This window comes from Giraffa tippelskirchi, chromosome 10, assembly GCF_054371585.1.
Source record: "Giraffa tippelskirchi isolate mGirTip1 chromosome 10, T2T-mGirTip1v1.2.pri, whole genome shotgun sequence".
Taxonomy (NCBI): Eukaryota; Metazoa; Chordata; class Mammalia; order Artiodactyla; family Giraffidae; genus Giraffa; species Giraffa tippelskirchi.
Window position 1 is genome coordinate 152,376,035 of NC_137284.1, and position 23,877 is coordinate 152,399,911.

At 38.5% G+C, this 23,877-nt stretch overlaps 1 protein-coding gene and 1 long non-coding RNA gene across 3 annotated transcripts in view; both read left to right on the top strand.

Moving 5' to 3' along the window:
* CNTNAP2 (contactin associated protein 2) overlaps positions 1 to 23,877 on the top strand; it is a 2,222,175-nt gene that overhangs the window by 382,646 nt on the left and 1,815,652 nt on the right. The gene's annotated exons all lie outside the window — the stretch shown is intronic.
* The window catches only part of LOC145524615 (uncharacterized), a 47,461-nt gene continuing 28,880 nt past the window's right edge, over positions 5,297 to 23,877 (top strand). Inside the window, exons 1-2 of the long non-coding RNA XR_014067714.1 lie at positions 5,297 to 5,403; positions 13,533 to 13,587. This is a non-coding gene — a long non-coding RNA (uncharacterized LOC145524615). The remainder of the gene's footprint in view (positions 5,404 to 13,532; positions 13,588 to 23,877) is intronic.

A 23,877-nucleotide genomic window follows, 5' to 3' on the forward strand; every position in this document is an offset into this window, starting at 1 on the left:
TAGCCTGTGGAATAGAAGCTCCTGGAATCTCTAAAATGAAAGCATTGTTTTGGGGTTATATTTGTGTCCTGTCTTAAATCACTTTAAGGAGTTTGAAAATAAAATTTGATAGGTTTGAGAAAAGGTTGTATTTCTATTTCTGTTGTTTAGGTAGTGTTTGGAGTGATCTGGAAAAGAACATAACAGGAAATGGAAGAAGATAATTAGGGAGCAGAAAACAGCATGTTAGGGTTTCTGGGAGAGAAAAGGAAATAAAGAACTCGGGTCTAAAAAAAATCTATACTGAGCAAGGGTTATAAAAGCCAGTTAACAGTGCCTTGGGAGGTTCCCCTTATCTGCCCATCTACTATCTCAAACCATTATCTTTGAGTGAGTTCCTGCTACAAAACAAATACTGATAAGGGTATTATTGAGGAAAACTAGAAAGAATAAAATGAAAAGAAATTTTTGAGAAATCTCACTGTATTTACCAAATTCAACCTACAACTCACTGTAAAATGGGACATTAAATTAGGTTGTATTAGACATAAAATGCTTTGTATGCAGCAAAATACTAGAAGGTATGAAAATGTTAAGTAGAAATAGTTAAGCAGTAACAATAAAAGTTTTCTGAAAGCATCAAGAATATCATCTCCCAAACTCTGTTAGAGAATACTTTGTTGTCAATAAATTACTATTTTCAATGAAATGAAATAATGTTGGTACCCTGTCAAGAGAACAGGATGAAACTTGAATATGAATATATTCAATATTCAAATAACCAGGAGTTAGAGCACTTAGTGATAGATAATCACTGCTGTGGACCTTTTTATGCTTACCAAGATGCAAATTACTTAACCAGACAAGATTACAGAGGATCTGTGCTTAATAGTCATGCTGCAATACATTTATTTCACTTTATATTTGAGCATATCCCCTTTAAAAGATATAATGCTTTTAAATATATTCACAACTGGAGATTTGATCTCATCGTTTCATTTGCCACTCAAAAATAATACGATGAACTACTCTGTAAAGGCACTTCACCTTCCCATTTAGGAAAATGTTCAAAATCTAGTGTGTGTGTGTGTGTGTGTGTGTGTGTGTGTGTGTGTGTGTGTGGGAAAATGTTCAAAATCTAGTGTGTGTGTGTGTGTGTGTGTGTGTGTGTGTGTGTGTGTGTGTGTGTGTGTGTGTGTGTATGTGTGTGTATATTTGTCAACTCCATATAACTGCTCACAGCAAAAGCTAAACAAGATTAGTGCCTCCCAACTACCAGGGGATAAAATCAATTTATCATCCATTCTAGCAAAAGCCGTGGAGTTTTGTAAGTGATTAAATTGAAGGAAATGCTTTGGGCAATGTATAAATAGAGCATCTCTTGATAAAATTATGACCAAGGTTGTCAAGTCTGCTGTAAGCCTGTGATGCGGTGAGGCAGGGTCACCTCCTCTGAGACCCTACTTACAATGACATTTTCTTATGTTTGACTTGTCACAGAATCCAAAAGAAGAGACAGCTTTCTTAATAAAACCCCTTGTTGCTTTCCCATTTCCATGTTGAATAAGTAAGAAATATATTACATGTTGATTGCTAAGTAAGATATATTCTGGCTGGCCACAGATTGGAGACAGAAATTCATGAGAGTCTGGTGAAGTGGAGAAAAGTCAACATGATTAATTCAGGGAAACCATCCATGTCCTGGCCTTGCGTGTGATACTTAGTTACCTTCTGACCTTAGAGGAAGCACTTTTACTCTCTTTTTTAGATTCTTCACTGCAAAATAATGAAGATGCTCTGAGCCATATGGAAGAGTCCTGCCACATGTAATGTGTTGTTCCTTTCTGCTTCAATGAAAGTATTAACAGACAATCCTTAAAATTGTTTTGGAATACTGAGTATTTTCAAGGATGAGAATGGCATAGAAATAAGATTATATTAAGTTATTTGAGATGGAATGGTAGCTTGTTAAATGTTTTATTTCCATTTGCATACCAAGAATACTTACTATGTGTGCAAAAATGTAAGCAGGGGAGTGAAAATTCTCCTGAAATGAAAATTAGGGAGAAGAGTAGAGGAGAATGAAGGCATAGGAAATATACATTTATAGGTGCAAATGCTGAGACAAAATCAACTTCTTGAAAGGTGGTTTTCTTGTAAAGCTCATGGGTACGTGTTCATGCACACAAATACGAAAGCACAGGAAAGTTGAAAAATAAAAGCCTTTCATATGCTTAGTCAGTTTCTTGAGTCTTAAAAGTTTGCATTTTATGAGACATCTTGCCATTTACCAAATAGAGGTAAATACACTGAAACCAATCCTGCCTGCTTAATGGCCATTAAAAACAAACAAACAAAACCTCATTGGCTCCGTTTCTGTTTTGTGATTATGTAAGATATTATGGGAGAACAACTGAAATAAAGAAAGCACAACCAACTAGGAAATAAAAAACACATATGAATTTTGTGAAGCTAGAAATGTCATAAAATACCCCATGGGATCTTCACAGAATAATTCTGTCCTCCAAGGATCTGATAAGCTGAACAGTGCATATTGTGGTCTGATTTTTATTTATTTCATCCCCTAAAACCCTTCTTTTTCCAATGTCAATGTCAAACACTAAGTCTTTGTCTACCAGGACTTTCATAGGTTTTACGATGAATTTCATGAGATGAAATGTCTGTTAGAAGATGATGTTTGAGATAACAGCCTAACGAGCATATTTGCCACTGAAGTCTAGAAAAAAAGGAAGTAAATAGTGTGTTTTTAATTTTGTCATACGCTGTATAGTTGCCCCCTTCATGGATCACAGTCTTGTTGTGGTGAAAGGGCTTGTGTAACTCAGTGAAGCTATAAGCCATGTCATACAGAGCCATCCAAGATGGATGCGTCATAGTAGAGTTCTGACAAAACATGGCTGAGCGCCGAAGAATTGGTGCTTTCAAACCATGGTGCTGGAGAAGACTTGAGAGTCCCTTGGACTGCAAGATCAAATCAGTTGATCCTAAAGGAAATCAGCTCTGAATATTCGTTGGAAGGACTGATGCTGAAGCTGAAGCTCCAATACTTTGGCCGCCTGATGCGAAGAGCTGACCCATTGGAAAAGATACTGATGCTGGGAAAGATTAAAGGCAATAGGAAAGAGGGTGACCTAGGATAAGATGGTTCGGTAGCATCACTGACTCAATGGACATGAATTTGAGCCAACTCTGGGAGACAGTCAAGGACAGGGCAACCTGGTATGCTGCAGTCCATGGGATCACAAAGAGTCAGACATGACTTAGCAACTGAACAACAACATATAGTTATATCATCAAGTTACAGAATACCTGCTAATATATCTTTAGTACTTTAGTTATAATGAACCTAATGCCATTTCCCTTTACAAGGGAGACATTCAGAAACTGCCCATTTGAATTTTACAGTGGGCATATCCTTTAGTGAACGCCTACTGTATATGAGTTACTGTATATTAAAATACAGTAAAATACTGTATTTTACTATATATAAAATCTCTTTTCCGCTTCTTAATGATTCTGTGAAGCTGGGATTCTTTGTGTGTGCATATGTTATAACTGAGAAAACTAAGGCTCAAAGTGAATGCTGTCTTAGTCTCTGTTCTTTCTCTTGTGTGAATATTGTTTTAATACTTCTACTTCTTTGATGTGGTCAGAGAAGTCAGTCTTTTGTCTCTTTTGTTTCTAAATTCTGATTGCAGTTGTGTTTATTGATGAAGAGTAATAATTATTGGAAAGATATCTTAATTTAGTAGATTCCCCATCTCTTAAAGGATTTTACTCGTTTTGCAATTAAAACAGTTTGTTCTTAATCTATCATTTGTATAATACTTTATTAAGATTTTGGTATAACATATGCTCCAATTTAAATTTGACAGTCTTCCATATACTATTTATTAATAAATACTGATGTAGGGTCCTTTTTCTTTCCAGTAAACAACATTTTCCTTTCTTTAGAAAACCCAACAATTTCAGCCAACTTCAGGTTTCTGAGTACCTCATTCCACAGTGGCCCACCCAAACTTGTTCTCCTAAATAAATCCCCCATGGTCCATATCCATTCTACAATTCAAGCCCTTTATCACAGTTATCAATTTCCAATGTTCATCTCTACCTCAGAATGAGAAGATTGTGTCTTGTTAAATTGATTCATATTGAATAATTCATGCCTTGTAATTTCTCAGATTCCCCTTCTGAAGTCATATGCTTTGTTCACACAAAAAAATTATTCAAACACATAAATATATACATATATATGTGTTCATTACTCACTAAAAGCAAGGTACTGCACTGCTGTTAGAATGAAGAAGCAGAAATAAAATGAATTACAAGTTTGGAAGATATATTAAAGGTAGGAAGTAATAAATAAATGCATGCAGTTGATGCTGATAAGAATTGAGTCAGTATTAGCAGAGATTACTGATATCTGGAGATGATCTTGGAGAACCATATAGGGCAGCTGGCATTTGGGTTGTTTACAAAGTATAAAGGATCTGGAAATTTAAAGGTGGGGAAAAATATTTGAGAGGGATATATGGGATGAGTTTGCCTAGACCACATGCACATATACCCACAAAGAATGGGAGTTCAGGGGTGTGACAGAGGATTGGGAGTATGCTTGCAAGCACTTCTTAGAGAAGAACATTCAAACTTCCTGCCCTGTAAGTTGCTCTAGTTTACTTTGTTGATGTTCTTGAGATTTCTGTATTTTAGCTGAAATAACCAGTGATTATTTGAAACCATGCTTTGAAACTAGACTTTATGTATCATGTGAAAAGTATTAGTTGTAAGATAAATCAATTGAATTCACATTACTTAAAATTCTACAAGCTTTTTTCGTTAAAGTCAGGGACTTGGATCAAATAGTGAAATGGATAGAGCCCTATAGTTCTACCCATCCCTCACATAACCTCTGCCTGCCTTTTGTCTGTGGAAAATATTTAGCTAAACAATAAGTTTAATCAGAGAATAGAGAAAATACAGAAACAAGGAAACCAGTGCAATAAGACTAAATAATGATAATTTGGTCATTAAGCATACTTACGGACCTTTAATTCCTTGAGAAGAAAATTGAGCATATTTCCATATGTGTTGTATCTATATATGTTCTTTGGAAAAAGTTCTGTTCAGACCTTTGCATGTTTTTAATTGGGTTATTTATATTTTTACTGTTGAGTTATAGCATATATTTTATATCTCATATATATATATATGTAAAGTGTTAGTTGCTCGGGTGTGCCTTACTCTTTGTGACCCCATGGACTGTAGCCTCTGTCCATGGAATTCTCCAGGCAAAAATACTGGAGTGAGTAGCCATTCCCTTCTCCAGAGGATCTTCTCAAACCAGAGATTGAACCCAAGTCTCCATAGTGCAGCAGATTCTTTACCATCTGAGCCACCAGGGAAGTATTTATACACACACTCACACACACAGACACACACACACACACACGTATTTTCCCCTTCAGTACACATCCCTTTCACTTCAGCGTCGAGGACTGTCTAGTATTTCTTCTAGGGAAGGTATAATAGCAGTGAATTCTTTCAGTTGTTATCTACTTTTGCTTGATATAAAACTCTGAGTTGAAAGTCGTTTTTTTTATTCATGATGTACAATGTCATCCCACTGCTCTTTGACCACCATGGTTTCCAGTCGAGAATGTAGCTGTTAATCCTACTGAGGGTTACATTTACATGATGAGTGTTTAAGAGCATCTCTTTGTCTTCAACTTTAAATAGTTTGACCGACCATGGTGTCTAGATGTTGATCTGTTTGTGAACCCCTTGGATCTTCTTTGAATTTTCTTGAGATTTTTATTGTTCAGATTAATATTTTTGATCAAATTTGAAAATTCTTCAGCCATTATTTACTCAAATATTCTTTCTGTTCCTTTCCCTGTCTTCTCTACTTTTGAAACTCTTGTTACCCATATTTTATTATACTGATGTTCTCATTCATTTTTTTCTCTTTATTTCTGTTTCCCAGACTTAATAATCACAGCTGACTAGTATCAGAGTTCATGAACTTTTTATCTACCATTTCAAATAACTGTAAATCCTTAGTGAATTTTTCCTTTCACTTACTATACTTTTCTACTCTGTAATTGCTATTTGTTTCTTTTTGAAATATCTATGTTTTTTGTTGTATTCTTTTTTTTTTTTTTGGTGAGAGAAATTCTCATACTTTCCTTTGCTTCTTTAGGCATTGTTGCCTTTAGTTGTTTGAGCTTATTTGTAATAGCTGATTTAGTCTTTGTTTAGTAAGTCCAGTATCTGGGTTTCCTCAAGGATAGTTTCTATTGACTTATTTTTTTATGGGTATAGGTAATGTTTTCTTCTTTTTTGGCATATCCCATAATTTAAAAAAGAAAAAAATATATATATATACACATGCATATATATAATTTAAAAATAATAATTGGCTATTTATTATATTATTATAATTTGAATTGTATTGAAATTATAATTTGGCAAGACATTCTCTCTCCATTCCCCCCAAAATGGGGTTATTGCTCATGCTGGTTATTCATTTAGTGACTTTCCTGGATTAATTCTGTTAAGTCTGTATTCTTTCTTGTGTGTACCACGGAAGTCTTTGCATGATTAGCTTACTTGTGAGGCAGAGAGTGGGTGAATATTTCCTTAAATGCTTTGAAACAGCAAGTCTCCCAGCCTTTTCTAAGTAGCACACTGTGTGTTGAAGCATGTCATTTACAACTCTGGAGGCCTTACTTTATACTTGTGAAGAGGCTGTAGTCAATCAGTGGTGGGAAATTAGGGTCATACTCACAGCCCTGTACATGCAAGTAGCCTCTGGATTCCCAGGATTATGATAGAGCTTTCCAAAGCCTCCTATGGACATCTTATGCCCTGGTTTTTCCTCTTAAATGTTTTGGTTAAGTTTTCATTAGCCTCAACTGGAGTGAGTCACTGCCCCAACCACATAAGATGTTAAACAATTGCCACTGATTGTTTATGACAAATATTCCAGGGATAGGGATGGTTGTTCAAGGAGAGCTCTTAGTCAGATCTAATAAAGAAAAGCCCTAAAAATGCAAGTATTTAGGACTGCCATCTAGGTCAAGCTGTGACAGTTCTCTGGGGATGGAGCTTTAGCGCTTCTCTAAACCATTTTTACCCCTCTAGTGACCCAGAGGCTGCTGGTTTCCATGACTACATGATTGTGAGGCTATAGGCTGATTCTTCTCTGGAACTGGAGAGGGGGAATGGAAACATGGCAAGCTGAAGTGTCACAAAGCTCAGTTCTCTTATGTTGACTCAGCCGTTTTTCTTGAATAAACTCTCCTTGAATTACTGTAATCCTTATGTCAATCTTTAGAGTGTTGAAAATGTTGATTTTGAAAAAAATTATTATTTTTTTTTTTGCCAGTCTTCCCCCTGTTTTTATAAAGGAGTGGACTTTAAAGGTCTCTACACTGCCATTTGGGAAGTGCGAAAGGAGACGCTTTTTAACTTGTCCCCAGTGAGCCACCAATTAGCGATGTGTCCTCCCAGCCATTAAGTCTGCCTTTCTGTCCGTGTTAGTATCATCTAGAAAGTGAGGGTATTGGACTGTGATCTCTATGGCTCCATTCAGATCTTAAATATGACGAATCATTTCTTAGTGATTATGAGGTATTTACAAGAATGGCCTTTTAAAAGGTATTTTATTTCAATCTCTTGATCTTCAGACTTACTTTCCGGGATTCATGACTTTGTGACTTAGTGATTCATTTTGTCTTTGATTTTATTTAAGCATAAAAATATCGTATATGCTTACTCTGACTTTTAATATGTAATATTACATTATTAAGAGAAATAATAAATACTAAAACGATTGCCAATGTAGTTATGAGTTATACCTTTTTGCTACAAATCATTGTATTTTTATTAAATTTATTCAGCGTTCACTACAGAGAGCAGTTGCAGAATGCTGTAAATTAGCAGTTAAAACTAGGTATCAAAAATGAAAAAAACTGGGTATCTTTTACATACTATTGTCAAGGTTCTGGAGAAATATAGTATCTTCAAAAAGAGGAGACATTTTAGCCATTATCTGTCAATGTAGCACCTAAATAGAGTTCAGAGGAGAAGAAAAACACAAGAGTAGTCTTTTATTCTTAGGAACAAATGCCACTCTGCTATGTAGAGCTCTTTTTCACATGGTCTACTTGTTGAGGCATTCAAATAAACATAATTGTAATCTAGTATTGAATCACATTAAAATTGTATTTGTTTAAGAAAGTTAAGTCATAAATTTACATTGTAGTTCAGTATTAGATTAATTATAAACAGGACCTTGTATTTATTTAGAAAGAAATAATAAAGAATAAATCAGAGTGTAATTTGATAATTAGAGACTTTATTTACCCTTCAGAATCACAAAATGTATGCGTATTTACCAATAACCAAAATTGTAGCCCAAAGGTACAACTTTCACGACTCTTATTCTTTAAACCTACTTACAGATACTGTTTTGAGCTTCCCTGGTGACTCAGTGGTAAAGAATCCACCTGCCAATGCAGGAGGCATGGGTTCGATCCCTGGGTCAGGATGACGCTTTGGAGAAGGAAATGGTAACCCATTCTATTATCCTTGCCTGGAAAATCCCATGGACAGAGGAACCTGGTGGGCTATATAGTCCATAGGGTCACAAAAGAGTCAGACACGACTTAGCAGCTAAAGAACAACATTACCACACATTCGCCAAGCACTTCTTAAACACGACACATTCACCATGCATGTCTTGATCATCAGCCATGTGCCAAACACTAGATTTTGCACAGAGGGTATAAAATGAAATGCAATGCAGTGCTTTTTCTCAAAAAAACTTTTAGTGTAGCACGAAAGAAAAACATGGGGGTCAGAGGTCAATTATGTGCTTGTACATAGTGAACAGTGACTTCAGGCATCAGAGTCCGAGTTGGGACACTGCATTTCTGGAATCTTCATTGTTCAATATGTTATAACAAAAACTGAACTGTTTTAATATCTATTTTCTGAACCACTTATCTAGTGCTACTTACGGATGCTAAAATTTGTGTTTTGTGTTGAGTTAGGACAAAACAGCATATCCTGCAGCATTTCTGCACTAATTAAGCCACAGTGTGGATGTGGCAAAGAGTAAAGCTAAGTACTATATATGTAACTAAATGAGAGATAAATGAAGTCTTTATAAAACAGGAAATGATGTCAGACTCTGCTTGGCTAAATCAGGTGGAAATTCAAGTTGATTAGTCTTGTCCTAGCACAGCCCAAATTATCTCATTATTGCACATTACAGGAAAATAAGATAGCATTATATACTCTCAACCTTTTCCTCATTATATTTTCCAGAGCTCAAAGCACTGCAATTTAATATGCTAAGTGATTCCTACACAGCATCTGTAGCTTTCAAGGACTCATGATCAATATCAAGTTCCTTTCTTTTCTCCCTCCTCCCCACACCACTCCCCACACTACTCCCCACACTGTGTGGCGCAGCCAAAAAGAGGCATCCTCCTTAAGCTGTTCTCAAAAGAATAAGAAAAAGAGATCGTTTAATTGGGAACTATGGATGTAGAGCATTTTAGGAACCTTCTTCAAATGAACTGTTGGTTAAGCTAATTAATGATAACACAAGAAAGCAGTTGGTCATGATTAAATCTGAAATTCTCTTCTGCTTGAGAGCTGTTCTGAAAGGTCATTATTAATATTTAGGGAAATAAAGATAAGAAAAAGGCAAAGACAAAAGACAAGCCAGGCAGAGGAAAATATAATGGTTTTTAAAAGTTTACTCTTTTACTATATCTTATTGAAAATAGTTATGCTTTCCTTTTAATTTTATAGCATAGGAAATTTCCATACCATGTTGAAAGTACCAAAAACTGAATACCTAAGCAACTTTTTCAAAGTATATAATTAATTAATAGTGTTTGATCCCTGGGTTGGGAATATCCCCTGGAGAAGGAAATGGCAACCCACTCCAGTATTCTTGCCTGGAGAATCCCATAGACAGAGGAGCCTGGCGGGCTACAGTCCATAGGGTCACACAGAATCAAACATGACTGAAGCGACTTAGCACGTATGTATGTGTCATAGATTGCCGGGCTATCACTAACTGATGGATTGTGTCATGCATCAGACTTGGGACCAGTATTATGATACCACACAGCATGATTTGAGGAATAGACTCTTGAGAGGATGTATTAATACATGTCAAATCTCCTGACTGTCTACAGACAGAGACAAATTAGGAGAAGCCATCCCTACCTGTTTTGTTGCTTTCCCTATTTATGAAGGGAATCTTAAGAGCAACCTAGAATATTGAACATTGTCTTGATTGCTAGACAGCATTGGATTTTTAGATGCTTGATATGCTAGTGTCTGGGCCCTGTGAAAGTTTCTAGCTCCTTCTGCCAGAGCAAGGAAACCGCTGGTCCCATGGGAGACTGAGATTGCGTGTAGCCTTCCCACTGGCGATGTGTGAGGGGGTGCCTCGTTGTCAAGGCAACACAGAGTGGACTCCATTATTCTAGGTTGTGAAAATGTGGCTGAAGAAGGCTAGTAGATTTACTCATCTCCCCTTCTTTGCCTACCGTCCCCTTCCCTAGCAAGTCTCCTTTGCTTTTCTGACAGTATTTCTCAGCTGTAAATACAATTCAGACAATTCTTAGAGAAACTCCACTTCAAAATGCCACTTGTAATGAAAACCTCACGTATATGATGTCACTTACCTTCCTTTTTAGAGAGTGGTGCATATTATTAAACAATTATTATGATCATAACTTATTATTATGTGGTAAAGACAGAAGAGGGACAGTGAGGAGTCTCACAATGAGGAGGCACCTCTGAAGAAGATATTTCTGCTGAAACTTGAATTACACTTAGATACTGTAAGATGAGTGCAGAGAAAAAGAAAGAAAGCTGGGCAGTCAGGCAGCAAAAGGAAATTTTTTAGAGGGAAAATGAGACGGTGACTGCCCTTGAGAAGAACCAGTGTCGTCCCTTTTTAACAGGGTCTTTCTCATACCCCGCCAATGAAAAATTCTCTGAAGGGATGGTTAATTTTTAGCCTGTAGCTGAGTCCTGTGGTCACCTAGCTGGAGGTGCTGGAATCTGGTGTTCTCATAGCCTTGAGAAGGTAGGCGCCAGCAGGAAAACAGAATGTCATTTGGGCAATTTGGTCAGTGTCAAGGATGACTGTGATTTTATTCTTTGTTTGTGAGGTTAACATAATGAGCCATTTCAACCATGAGCCCCCACGTAGGCCCTATCCTTCCAGCCCTTTTGGTTTAGGATAAGGGCTGAAGGTGAATCTTCCGTAACTGTTCCATTGCTGCTTCCTGCAGGACAGGGGCGTCGTGGGGGTGAGATAAGGAAAGGCTGGGATGTGAGTCAAGGGGATTTGTATGGGGTCGAAGTTTTTGATAATTTGAGCGAGTTAAAAGTACTTCAGATAGTTCGGTTGGTGAAGTCTTATAAGCAGTCCTGAAGAAATTTTGAAAAAAAGATGCATTAAACATGGGCCAAAAGTTAGAATAAGGGTAAGGAGAAGAAGAGGGCCTAGAAAAGGTGGGACCCAGGACATCCAATTCCAATTGTTTAGGCAGTTTTCCCATGAATTACTGAGTTGCTGAGGGGTTCTTGAGGCCCTGTGTGTCAGATTTCTTGCTGCTTCCTTTACAAAGCCTGATTTGTTGGCATAGAAGCAGCAAGCTTCCTCCAAAAATGGCCCCCTTTTTCTGCCATTAGAAGGTCTAATCCCCTTCTGTTTTGGAGAACCATGGCTCCCAGGGAATCTAGCTGGTTTTGAATAGTGCTTGTAACTATTTCTTCTAGACTCTCAGTGAGGTCTTTAGAAAGGCTTTGGTAGTAACTAAAGAAATTGTGAGTCCTACAGTCCCTGTTCCAATCTCTTCTGCTACTCATAAATTGATTAATAGAGGAATGAATTGAATTGCCCACTTGGGTAGGTTATGAATTTGAGGGATAGGGAGGGTCTGCTAGTTAGGAACAATAGAAATATCTGGGGCTAGATATACCAGGATGCATCATCTCACACGCTAGTAAAGTAATGCTCAAAATTCTCCAAGCCAGGCTTCAGCAATATATGAACCGTGAACTTCCAGATGTTCAAGCTGGTTTTAGAAAAGGCAAAGGAACCAGAGATCAAATCGCCAACATCTGCTGGATCATTGAAAAAGCAAGAGAGTTCCAGAAAAACATCTATTTCTGCTTTATTGACTATGCCAAAGCCTTTGACTGTGTGGATCACAATAAACTGGAAACTTCTGAAAGAGATGGGCATACCAGACAACCTGACCTGCCTCTTGAGAAACCTGTATTCAGGTCAGGAAGCAACAGTTAGAACTAGACATGGAACCAAAGACTGGTTCAAAATAGGAAAAGGAGTACATCAATGCTGTATATTGTCACCCTGCTTATTTAACTTATATGCAGAGTACATCATGAGAAACGCTGGGCTGGAAGAAACACAAGCTGGAATCAAGATTGCCAGGAGAAATATCAATAACCTCAGATATGCGGATGACACCATCCTTATGGCAGAAAGTGAAGAAGAACTAAAGAGCCTCTTGATGAAAATGAAAGAGGAGAGTGAAAAAGTTGGCTTAATGCTCAACATTTAATAAACTAAGATCGTGGCATCCAGTTCCATCACTTCATGGCAAATAGATGAGGAAACGGTGGAAACAGTGGCTGACTTTATTTTTGGGGGCTCCAAAATCACTGCTGATGGTGATTGCAGCCATGAAATTAAAAGACGCTTACTCCTTGGAAGGAAGGTTATGACCAACCTAGATAGCATATTTAAAAGCAGACACATTACTTTGCCAACAAAGGTCCATCTAATCAAGGCTATGGTTTTTCCAGTGGTCATGTATGGATGTGAGAGTTGGATGGTGAAGAAAGCTGAGTGCTGAAGATTTGATGCTTTTGAACTGTGGTGTTGGAGAAGACTCTTGAGAGTCCCTTGGACTGCAAGGAGATCCAACCAGTCCATCCTAAAGGAGATCAGTCCTGGGTGTTCATTGGAAGGACTGATGTTGAAGCTGAAACTCCAATACTTTGGGCACCTCATGTGAAGAGTTGACTCATTGGAAAAGACCCTAATGCTGGGTAGGATTGGGGGCGGGAGGAGAAGGGGACGACAGAGGATGAGATGGCTGGATGGCATCACCGACTCGATGGTCATGGGTTTGGGTAAACTCCAGGAGTTGGTGATGGACAGAGAGGCCTGGCGTGCTGCAATTCATGGGGTCGCAAAGAGTCAGACACGACTGAGTGAATGAACTGAATTGAACTGAACTATCAAAGTTGAAGGCTTTTATGTCCTGCCTTTTGAAGGCCCACAATGAGACAAGCAATCATATGATGACACCCTGCCTGCTCAGGTCTCCCTGTCTGGTAATCTCAGTTGGAATCTTCTTGGGGGACAGCCATGACCTCTACGGACTTAGTGTTGTCTGTCTTGTGTATTTTCATCAACATGTGCCTAAGAGGCTGGCCATACTCTGTTCCTTCTCTTCTGGGAGAAGAGTGGAGGAAAGGATGATGTGAATATCATGCCAGGTGAAGTTGTAAGACTGGGTAAGATATTCGAATTCTTTTAGATAATTATCTGGGTCTGAAGAGATGGAGCCAGGACACTTTTTGATTTAAGATTGATCGGTGAGGGAGAATGGGACATGAACCCGAGCAATGCCTTCTGCTCCAGCTGCTTCCCGTAAAGGGAGGAATGAGCAGGGGAAGGAGCGAGGTCCTGCGGTAAAGTTTCCTGCTTTAAAGTTGTTGGGGACCGGGTATGAGGAGGGGATCTAGGGAGGTTGGGGTAGAACCTTGGGGCCCTCGGGGTAAAGAGTGGGGCTGAGCTCTTAGAGCTTGCCTCTGAAACAGGCAGGGGACAGGGTTTGGGAGCTGTGGTGGCCACGGCCTGCGCTTGAGAAGGAGGGAGAAGGGGACGTAAAGTGGAGGCTGTGGAACTGGATCAGGAGCGGCTTCAAAAGAATTGGGAGCCATAGAGGGTGGGCTGTGGTCCAAAGGGTCGAAGGAAGAAGAAGAACAGAAGTCTGAGCAGGGATCGGGAGACACTGTATGAGGAGGAGGTGGCCCAGAGTGGGCTAAGAGTGTTTGAGAAATAGAAGAGACTTCGCTGGTGGCTCAGTCGGTAAAGCTTCTGCCTACGATGTGGGAAACCTGAGTTCAATCCTTGAGTCGGAAAGATCTCCTGGAGAGGGAAATGGCAACCCACTCCAGTACTCTTGCCTGGAGAATCCCATGGATGGAGGAGCCTGGTGGGCTACAGTCCATGGGGTCGCAAAGAGTCAGACACGACTGAGCGACTTCACTTTTACTTTCAGAGGATTCACGGAGAGAGGGTTCAGAGTGAAGAGTGACGAAGACCTGAACATAAGGGATTTCTGACCACTAGCCGTTGTGGTGGCAGAAGTTATCGAGGTCCCGCAGATTATTATGATGCAAGAGTTCCACTTTTCTGGCCATCAGGACCTATTATCAAGTGTATTGTGGCCAGACAGTGTTAGAACAGTAAATAAGTCTTTTGGTCTAATCTCCCCTTGGAAGCCCAAGGCTTTTAGGTTTCGGAGAAGGCATCCTAGAGGGGTAGATTTTGAGGGCTGAGATTGAGAATTTCCCATTGAGGCCAAATAGGATGGTTAGACAGGGGCGAGGGAAAGCGAGGAGAAAGGTCCTAAAGAAAAGGTGTCCCAGTTCTCAGGACCTTCTCGGAGAGTAATAATAGTCTGCTTTGAAATGGGCATCCCCTGTTGCAAAGTCAGCCGGGGAAGCCGGCCGAGGGCCCGAGGGGACTTAGGAATGAAGCGAGAGAGAGAGAGAGAGAGAGAGAGAGAGAGAATCCGAGAGGGTGGGATTTCACTCACCCTTGTAGCCAATGGATGCAGTGTGGGCCGGGGTGTGGATGTCAGTCCAGCAAGGGAAGTGGAGAGGCGCGTCCCGGGGATCGTCTCGGTTTCTCAGCAAGGTCCAAGGGAGGGGACCACCAAAGGTGGGCTCGTTAGAGAAACCCACCCAATTGCGGTGGATCTTCCCTCCCGGGTTTTGGCACCAGATTGTAAGACAAGTGCAGAGAAAAAGAGAGCACCCTGGGCAGTCAGGCCAGGAAAGGGAAATTTACTAGAGGGAAGATGAGAGGGTGCTGGCCCTTGAGAAGAGCCAGCATCCTCCCTTTCTGATGGGGGCTTTCTTATACCCCGCCAATGAAGAATTCTCTGAAGGGATGGTTAATTTTTAGCCTGTAGTTGAGTCCTGCGGTCACCTAGCTGGAGATCTGTAATCCAATGGTCTCATAGCCTTGAGAAGGTAGGCGCCAGCGGGAAAACAGAATATCGTTTGGGCAATTTGGTCAGTCTCAAGTCAGTTCAGTTCAGTTCAGTCGCTCATTTGTGTCCAACTCTTTGCGACCCCATGAACCACAGCACGCCAGGCCTCCCTGTCCATCACCAACTGATCTTATTCTTTGTTTGTAAAGTCAACATAATGGGTCATTTTAACCATGGGCTCCCATGGAGGCCCTCCCCATCAGATACATGTTGATCTTGGAGAATAGTAATCTAGAAAGATGAAACATGAAGTGAAAAAGGGGAAACTAGTGTCAGAAAAAGTCAGGTGTGGCTCAGGTGTAGATGGATGCAAATGGGATCCGAAGGGGCCAGGGGTGGAGGCGCGGCGCCGATGATGGAAAATTTGGGAGCAGAGTTAGATTTAATTCTAAAAGGAGTTGGAAGCCACTGGGCAGATGTAAGCAGCTGAGTGATATAATGTGATCTGTGTCTTAAAGTTCCCTTTGGCAACTTTGTAGAAAAAGGACTGGTTGATGGGCAATAATGGAAGCTGAGGGATGACCCCTGAGGCTCCAGAGTCAGTTTAGTTAACAGCACAAACAGCAGAGAGGAGGGAGTAGGGAGGCAGATGGGAGAGAACTGGCCTGATTTAAGATACTTTGGAAGACTGCCAGATGATTTGTGTACCGCTTAGCAGCTGCATAATGACCCATTGTATGACTGTACCATGACTTATTTAGAATTGGAAGGGGTAATTTAAAATCTGAGTAATCAATATGTATTCTGAAATCTACTATTGAGTTCCTATTCCCCAAATTGCCTTCTTTTACATCATTGGGACCCTGTGAATATCCATTAAAAAGGAATATGGTAGAACCCTTACTGTACTGAAGAATGATATTTTAGCCATCCTAACTTTATAAACCACTCTTTGTAGCAGTACAGTTTTCATTTTTAAAATAAGAATATGGTGTGTGAATAGCACTTTGTGTATCATTCAAATACAGAATACTCTTCATATATACTAACATACGCATTAACATTGCTATAGAATTTAATGTAGATTTTCATGTTTATACTGGAGTAAGATAGACTTGAAGAAATGTCAGAATATCTTGTAGGAATCAGAGGCTATTTGATAATTAAACCTCTCTTTGGCTTTAATTCAGAATTGAACTCAGGAGAATGTGAATAACTTAAATAAACCCATAAAAACTTGGCTATGTAATTCAGAGCTCAACCTAAAATGAAAAGTTATGCATCCAGTAAATTTTTCAAGAGGCAATTCATTTTTATGCTTATTATTAACTTTCATTATATTCATTAAAATGTTCGACTTTATCTTGAATCGCCTAAATCTTCCATGAGCTCTGCAAGTGGAAAATAAGTTGGCAGATGCTTAATTTGGAGAAATTGCTTACTTTTGCATAAAACTAATTTTTGTAAGAGCCAGGAAAATATTAGAAGAAATTATTTATGTGCCTAAAAATTCAAACATTTTGGTTTTGAACAGAGGCATAAAGAGAATACATCTCATATACTTTGGAAGAAAGCCTCAGATGTATGAAACTCAAAAGGAATGAATAATAACAACTTATTTGCTGGGCAGGAGTCAATCAGTTCTCACTTATTTAGTGAGTTAGGAAACAGAATGAAGGTGGGGTAATTTTCAAAACACATCACCCACAGTCCTTGTTTACAATATATTTATAATTTACCTGGGAATATAAGGCCACACACTAATGTTTTGGTGACTTGTATGTGCTATTCTTTTTGCGTGGAATGCCCATCTTTACCTTCTTGGACATCCAATTACTAATTATCTTTCAATTTACTAGTGTCATACCTGTGAAGCTTTTCATGCCACATCAAACAGAATTGATTATAAGCCTTGGTATTTATCCTTGTTTGGATACACATCTGCATTTCTGTAAGACCACGAGGTCCTTCAGGGAGATGACTGTGTCACAAGTGCCAGGTATCATGTCTGAAACACTGTTAGGCATAATACGTATGGATTATTGGTAACTGACTAATAATAATGCAAGGCAGTCTACGATGTCTTCTGAATATCTGATACTGATAAGAAGTGTTTGGGGAATTTGCAATTCTAAAATGGAAGAGTTTTCAAGAGTCTCCATTCCTACTAGTTGAAATATAATCCTTTGAGCAAATCATTAACCATCTGAGACTGCACTTGGCTCAAGACAGGTTGGGGAGAGCTGGTAGATGGGGGAAGGAGGATGGATGGGGGAAATCATCAAGAAGTTTTCAGTTCTACTTGTCCAAGGCTCTACATTTCAAAGTAGGACTTTTGAAAATAGGTCTATTAGGTTTTGTACTATTACTTGGCGGTCTAAGGGTAAAACAGTAAAGTCTGGCTCAACAGTATATATTGAATTGAGGTATTTCTCACATCCAGTCAACTCTTTACCACATGTTACAGAAAGAGGTTTCAGAGTTCTCTTTGCTTCCTGAGAATCCATTTGAGTTCATTGTTGCAGATTTTCTGTTGTTGACTTTAAGAAGTAAATTGAAATGTAGAAGAAAGCTAGAAATATAGCAATTTAAGGACTAAAAATCAAACAGTAAATGAATAAAAAGGGAAGATATTTACTGAAACATCTCACTGATGATACTTGAAAATCTGAAGCTAACATTTGTGTAGTGCCTACGTATGCAATCTGTTCTTTGGTTTATAAATTCATTAATTATGAAACCCCATGAATTAAGTATATATCAACATACCAGAATATATCTTCTGTTAATATTTTGCATTGTTACCTTTGCAACTTCTCTGAGAGTTCAAGGAATTGTATGGGGGAATCTTAAAACTTGAAACCATTAAAATGTATATAAAAACCATATAGAATGAGTGAATAAGGTATATTAAAATATACTAAACACACTGGTTCTTTTTCTCAGAGACTCTCAGCCTATCAAATGAATGTTAATCTCTTTCATCTAATAATTACCCATGAAGACACAAGCAACCATTTTGCACACTTTTTTTACTTTTCCAGTTTCTGCCACAGTTTGAAATCTCCAATGAGGAAAGGAAAGACATAAGCTAACTAATTATATTGGCAATAATGTTATAAACTTAGGCAAAATCTATTGATTTTCATCTCCCCTGTGTATCTAACTTCATATTTAAACATTGTTATATGTACAAATATATCTTAACACGTAATGAATGCCATTTTAAGCTTAAGACACATACCCCTGAAGTCAAAAATGACATCCGTCACTGTGAGGAGAGATAATGCTGGATATTCAACAGATATGTGTTGAATTAAATTGAATGAATGTAGCCTCCTCTAATTGGATAGTGAGACTGATATGGACCCTAAGCAAGGAAACTGCAGAAAGTAAAAATTTTGTGAGGAAAATTAGGCAGTCAAATGACCTATTCCAAACCACAGTTCTTTTGTAAGCTGAAATCTCTGTTGATGAGCAAAGACTAAACCATGTTTGTAGTGAAATTGCTCCTTCCTAGCTCCTCTTTATATGAGATGCAGAAATTGATCATTTAATCCGAGAATCAATTCTGGTACTAAAAATTATAGTGGTGCCTCTCACAGTTAAGTGGAGAGATGCAGTATATGACAAAATGAATACATTTGTAATTTAACACGCTGTTAACTATTCAGTTCAGTTCAGTTCAGTCGCTTAGTTGTGTCCGACTCTTTGCGACCCCATGAACCGCAGCACGCCAGGCCTCCCTGTCCATCACCAACTCCCAGAGTTTACCAAAATTCATGTGCATTGAGTTGGTGATGCCATCCAGTCACCTCATCCTCTGTCATCCCCTTCTTCTCCTGCCCCCAATCCTTCCCAGCATCAGGGTCTTTTCCAATGAGTCAACTCTTCACATGAGGTGGCCAAAGTACTGGAGTTTCTGCTTCAACATCAGTCCTTCCAACGAACACCCAGGATTGATCTCCTTTAGGATGGACTGGTTGGTTCTCCTTGCAGTCCAAGGAACTCTCAAAAGTCTTCTCCCACACCACAGTTCAAAAGCATCAATTCGTCGGTGCTCAGCTTTCTTCACAGTCCAACTCTCACATCCATACATGACTACTGGAAAAACCATAGCTTTGACTAGACAGACCTTTCTTGGCAAAGTAATGTCTCTGCATTTTAATATGCTATCTAGGTTGGTCATAACTTTCTTTCCAAGGAGTGAGCGTCTTTTAATTTCATAACAATAGTGAAATGTGGAAAAGGCTTCAATTAAAAAAAAGTTTGAAAATTCTATTCTGGATGTTCCTAAGAAGAGATTGTGTTACTCTATTTCCTAACATCATTAGTTCAAAAACTGATACAATGCAGGAGACCCCAGTTCAATTCTTAGGTCAGGAAGATCTCCTGGAGAAGGAAATAGCAACCCACTCCAGTATTCTTGCCAGGAGAATCCATGGACAGAAGAGCCTGGCAGACTATAGTCCATGGGCTTGTAAGAGTTGGACATGACTTACTGACTAAACCACCACCACCGTATTTCTGTAGACAACAGCCCTATCAGATACCTATGGAAAATCAGTCGCATTTAGATCCAACAAATATTTAATCTAATCTTAAAAACCATCCACCATTTCCCAACTCAGGAAATTCAGGTTTAGAAAGATAAAGTAGATCTAATCATAGGAAATAGCATATCTAAGGTATGAACTTTGGTCATTGCTTCCAAATCTTGAGTGGACTACAAGAATATTAGATTCAAAAAATTCTAAAACACCTTCACAGGCTTTAGTTCTCTGTTCCTTCTTCAGAACCAAAGAATTCTGTAGCAGAGGCAATTCTTAGTCATTGTAAAATGCACAAATGATGACATCTCTCACTGTTTTTAGTAATAAATAGTAAATCCATGCAATTAGCGTAGTCATTTGATTTAATAGTGAAGTGTTAGTCGCTCAGCTGTGTCCCATTCTTGCCAGGCTCCTTTGTCCATGGGATTCCCCAGGCAAGAATACTGGAGTGAGTCACCATTCCCTGCTCCAGGGGTTCTTCCCAACCCAGGGATCGAACCTGGGTCTCATGCATTGCAGGCTGATTCTTTACCATCTGAGTTTCCCAAGAACAGAGGAGCCTGGTGGGCTACAGTCCATGGGATCGCAAAGAGTTGGACACGACTGAGAAGTTCCCACTTTTATTTTATGCGATAGAGCACATTGTAAAACAGAACCACTGTACTCTCTTTTTTCCAATAACTTTCAGATGGCTTTTAAGAGCCAGCTTCTCCTCCTTCAAAGGTCGCCATTCTTCTTCCAAAGAAGAGGGCCATTTAGTGAGATGTTTGCAGTAGATAAAATTGCCCAGGTTAATGTTTCAGCATTTCTTTCCTTGAGTGATAATGTAGAATGATGCTCTCTGAGATTATGAATTCCTATTCAGAGATATTATTGAAGCAGCTGTTGTTCATAAAATAGTCCATCATACTGGAGACAAAAGTATCAAATTTTATTAAAATTTTGTTATTTTAAGTCAGGCTGTAGATTTCCAAATAGAAATAGTGAACTTCAGTGTTTTAGAGATTTACATTTCATTACCAAAGCAGGTATCAGTATTTGACCCACACCACTAGTGTGCCATAACTATATTGTGTGCCTGTGTGCTAAGCTGCTTCAGTTGTGTCCGACTCTGTGATCCTGTGGACTGGAGCCCACCAGGCTCCTCTGTCCATGGGGTTCTCCAGGCAGGAATTCTGGAGTGGGTTGCCATGCCCTCCTCCAGGAGTTCTTCCTGACCTAGGGATTGAACCAACATCTCTTATGTCATATGCATTGGCAGGCAGGTTCTTTGCCACCTGAAAGCCCCATAACTACATCATACAACCCCAGAGGAAACAGGAGAGATGTTCGCTGAAAGCAGTTTCTCTTTGTTTTCCATAATAACGTTTTTGAGCAGCCCAGCCTCAGGACACGAGTGAGTGTTGAAATCTTGAAATCAAGGCAGGATGGTTTCCATGTTACAGTCAAATTTTGCAATTCCAGAAAGTATTTTAGATATTACACTATTTGGAAAACATAAGGAAAGAAAATTACCCCATAGTGTTAGAAACTTGCTTAAGGCTATTGAAATGACATTATGGAATATAAATGTTCTACTATCTAAAATATAATGGCTGGCATCAACATTTAGATGGCTAAATATTTATATATCTTTAGTGGAATTTTGGTCCAGTTCTCAATTTCAAAACATTTTATGCTATTCCTTAAATTTGATAGTTATCTTTCTTAAAAAACAAATAGAAAACATATATAATATATATAAACTATATATAATATAATATATATAAACTATATATAGTTTATATATATATATAAACTTTAATATATATGTTATATAAAATATACATTATTTATATTTATATATATATATATATATAATATATATATATACACACACATACAGTGCTTCCCAGGTGGCGCTAGTGGTAATGAACCTGCCTGCCAGTGCAGAGGATGTAATAGACCCAGGTTAGATCCCTGCCTGGGGAAGATTCCCTGGAGGAGGGCATGGCAGCCCACTCCAGTATTCTTGCCTGGAGAATGCCATGGACAGAGGAGCCTGGCAGTCCATTGTGTTGCAGAGTTGGACTCGACTGAAGCAATGTAGCGTACACACACACACACACACACACAGACACACACTCACACACACAGACACACACACACACATATATTCCCCCCAGAGATGGAGAGCAGTTCATTTTTATGATTAAATTTCTTTAAAAAATATTGTCACTAAGAAACAATGCGGCTTCTTATAATTTTACTCCCTGGATCTAGTTGTCCATTATTGTATCACAGAGTGTGTATTTTCTTCTCACCAATAGCTTTCAAAATATTTAAATAAAATGAATTGCCACTATCACTTCTCAGTCATATTTTGTCCAAGCTAACCCTTCTAACCTCTTTTAACCATTGTCTTACTGAAAGGTTTATAATTCCTTTTTGTCATTATAATGTTCGATGTGTACCTCTTTTTGTTGTTGTTAAATCAGTTTTAAAAGATGTATATAAAATCAAATAGAATAATACAAGTAGGGTGTGAGGATGGCAAAGTGGTACAAGTATGTTTTTGGACTAAATAATAAACACCTCTTAATAAAACCACAGATTTTAAAAGTTTCAGTAGAAACCCTGTCAAATTAATGGCTAATTATGACCTTTTTCAATTAAATCCCTAAGAATATTTGTTTTTAACTTGAGGTATTATTAAGCCACCAGCCTGCTAGATTCCATATTTGTGTAGGTGATTCTCTAAATATGGTAATTTCTATTTTTTTTCCTATTAAATTTAATTATGTTTGTTTGTCATGTGAATTCAAGTTGTTGATTAAAAATCGAGTCAAAAAAAGTCCAAGAAAAATTCTGTGGCACATTTCCAGTAAGCTAAACTCCACGTGTATATCAAGCACTAACCAGTATTCCAGGCTTTCTTATTAAATCCATTAAAACGCCACCAAATTTTTGCCATTCTGTTCACGAGAATATCATATGAGTCTGTCAACTGGTTGGTTGAAACATAGGCCAGCTATGTCTATTGCCCATATGAGGCTCATAAAGAAAATTTCGAGCACTTAAAAAGTTGCTATGAATCTGTAATCCCATCACTTTCCTTTATCTCTGGTAAAATATCTGCTCGCTTTCTTCCCTCAAGTCATATTGGAGAGTTTAAAAACGAGTGACAGATATCTGGGATCATCTCTTCTCATCCCAAGGAGTCTCAAGGTAGGAACCATAACGACCATATTTCATTCTTTTCCAAGTCTGTGCCCTTGTGCAACAGCAGCTTATTTACATGGTAGCCTGTCAAAGGGTCTTCGTTACTCACTGCAAATTGCTGTCTCGTCATAGAAAAGAAAAGATTTTGACTGGTGCCAAAAGAACACACTTGTATCTGACCTTTTCTTCGGTTTCTTTTTTTCTTTCGCCCCCTAACAATTTACATCACTCAACATAAAATATGAATGCTTACATGCCAGGAATAAGAAAAGCTTTTTTTTTTTTTTTCCTCTCACTCCAGTGCCTTGTAATAGAGCAGAAGGGTTGCTGTGTCACCAGTGACTTTATATTACATTTTGTGCTATTTGAACTACAGGACTCTTTGGAGATGTAAGAGGATGATAAAATGAAGGATGCAACATTTACATAGTTATGACCCCTTAGGATCAATTGGAGAGCATCACATAGAATATCATTTCCCGGATGCAATTTATTTTCATTTCTTCTACAAAAATTATTTCAAGTGAGGAGACTCTTTCAAGGGCTCACCTCACTTCTGAGTGAGCTTTCAAAATGCCTAATTTTTCTAGTCTTTAAAAACTATTTCATTGGAGTCCCTACAAATCATACCCTACTGTACAATTAGGAAGCTTTCATATGAAAAGCAGAGCAACTCAGAAACAACTGAAAATCTGTGCTGCTTTCAAGAGTAAAGAGTATACAGGACCAGCGAATCCTGGTGATTATTTTAGCCAGGAAAAAAATGAGAAAAGTTGATCGTGGCTAAGTAGATTATAATTTGATTGTGATTCAGTAAAACGGAATTG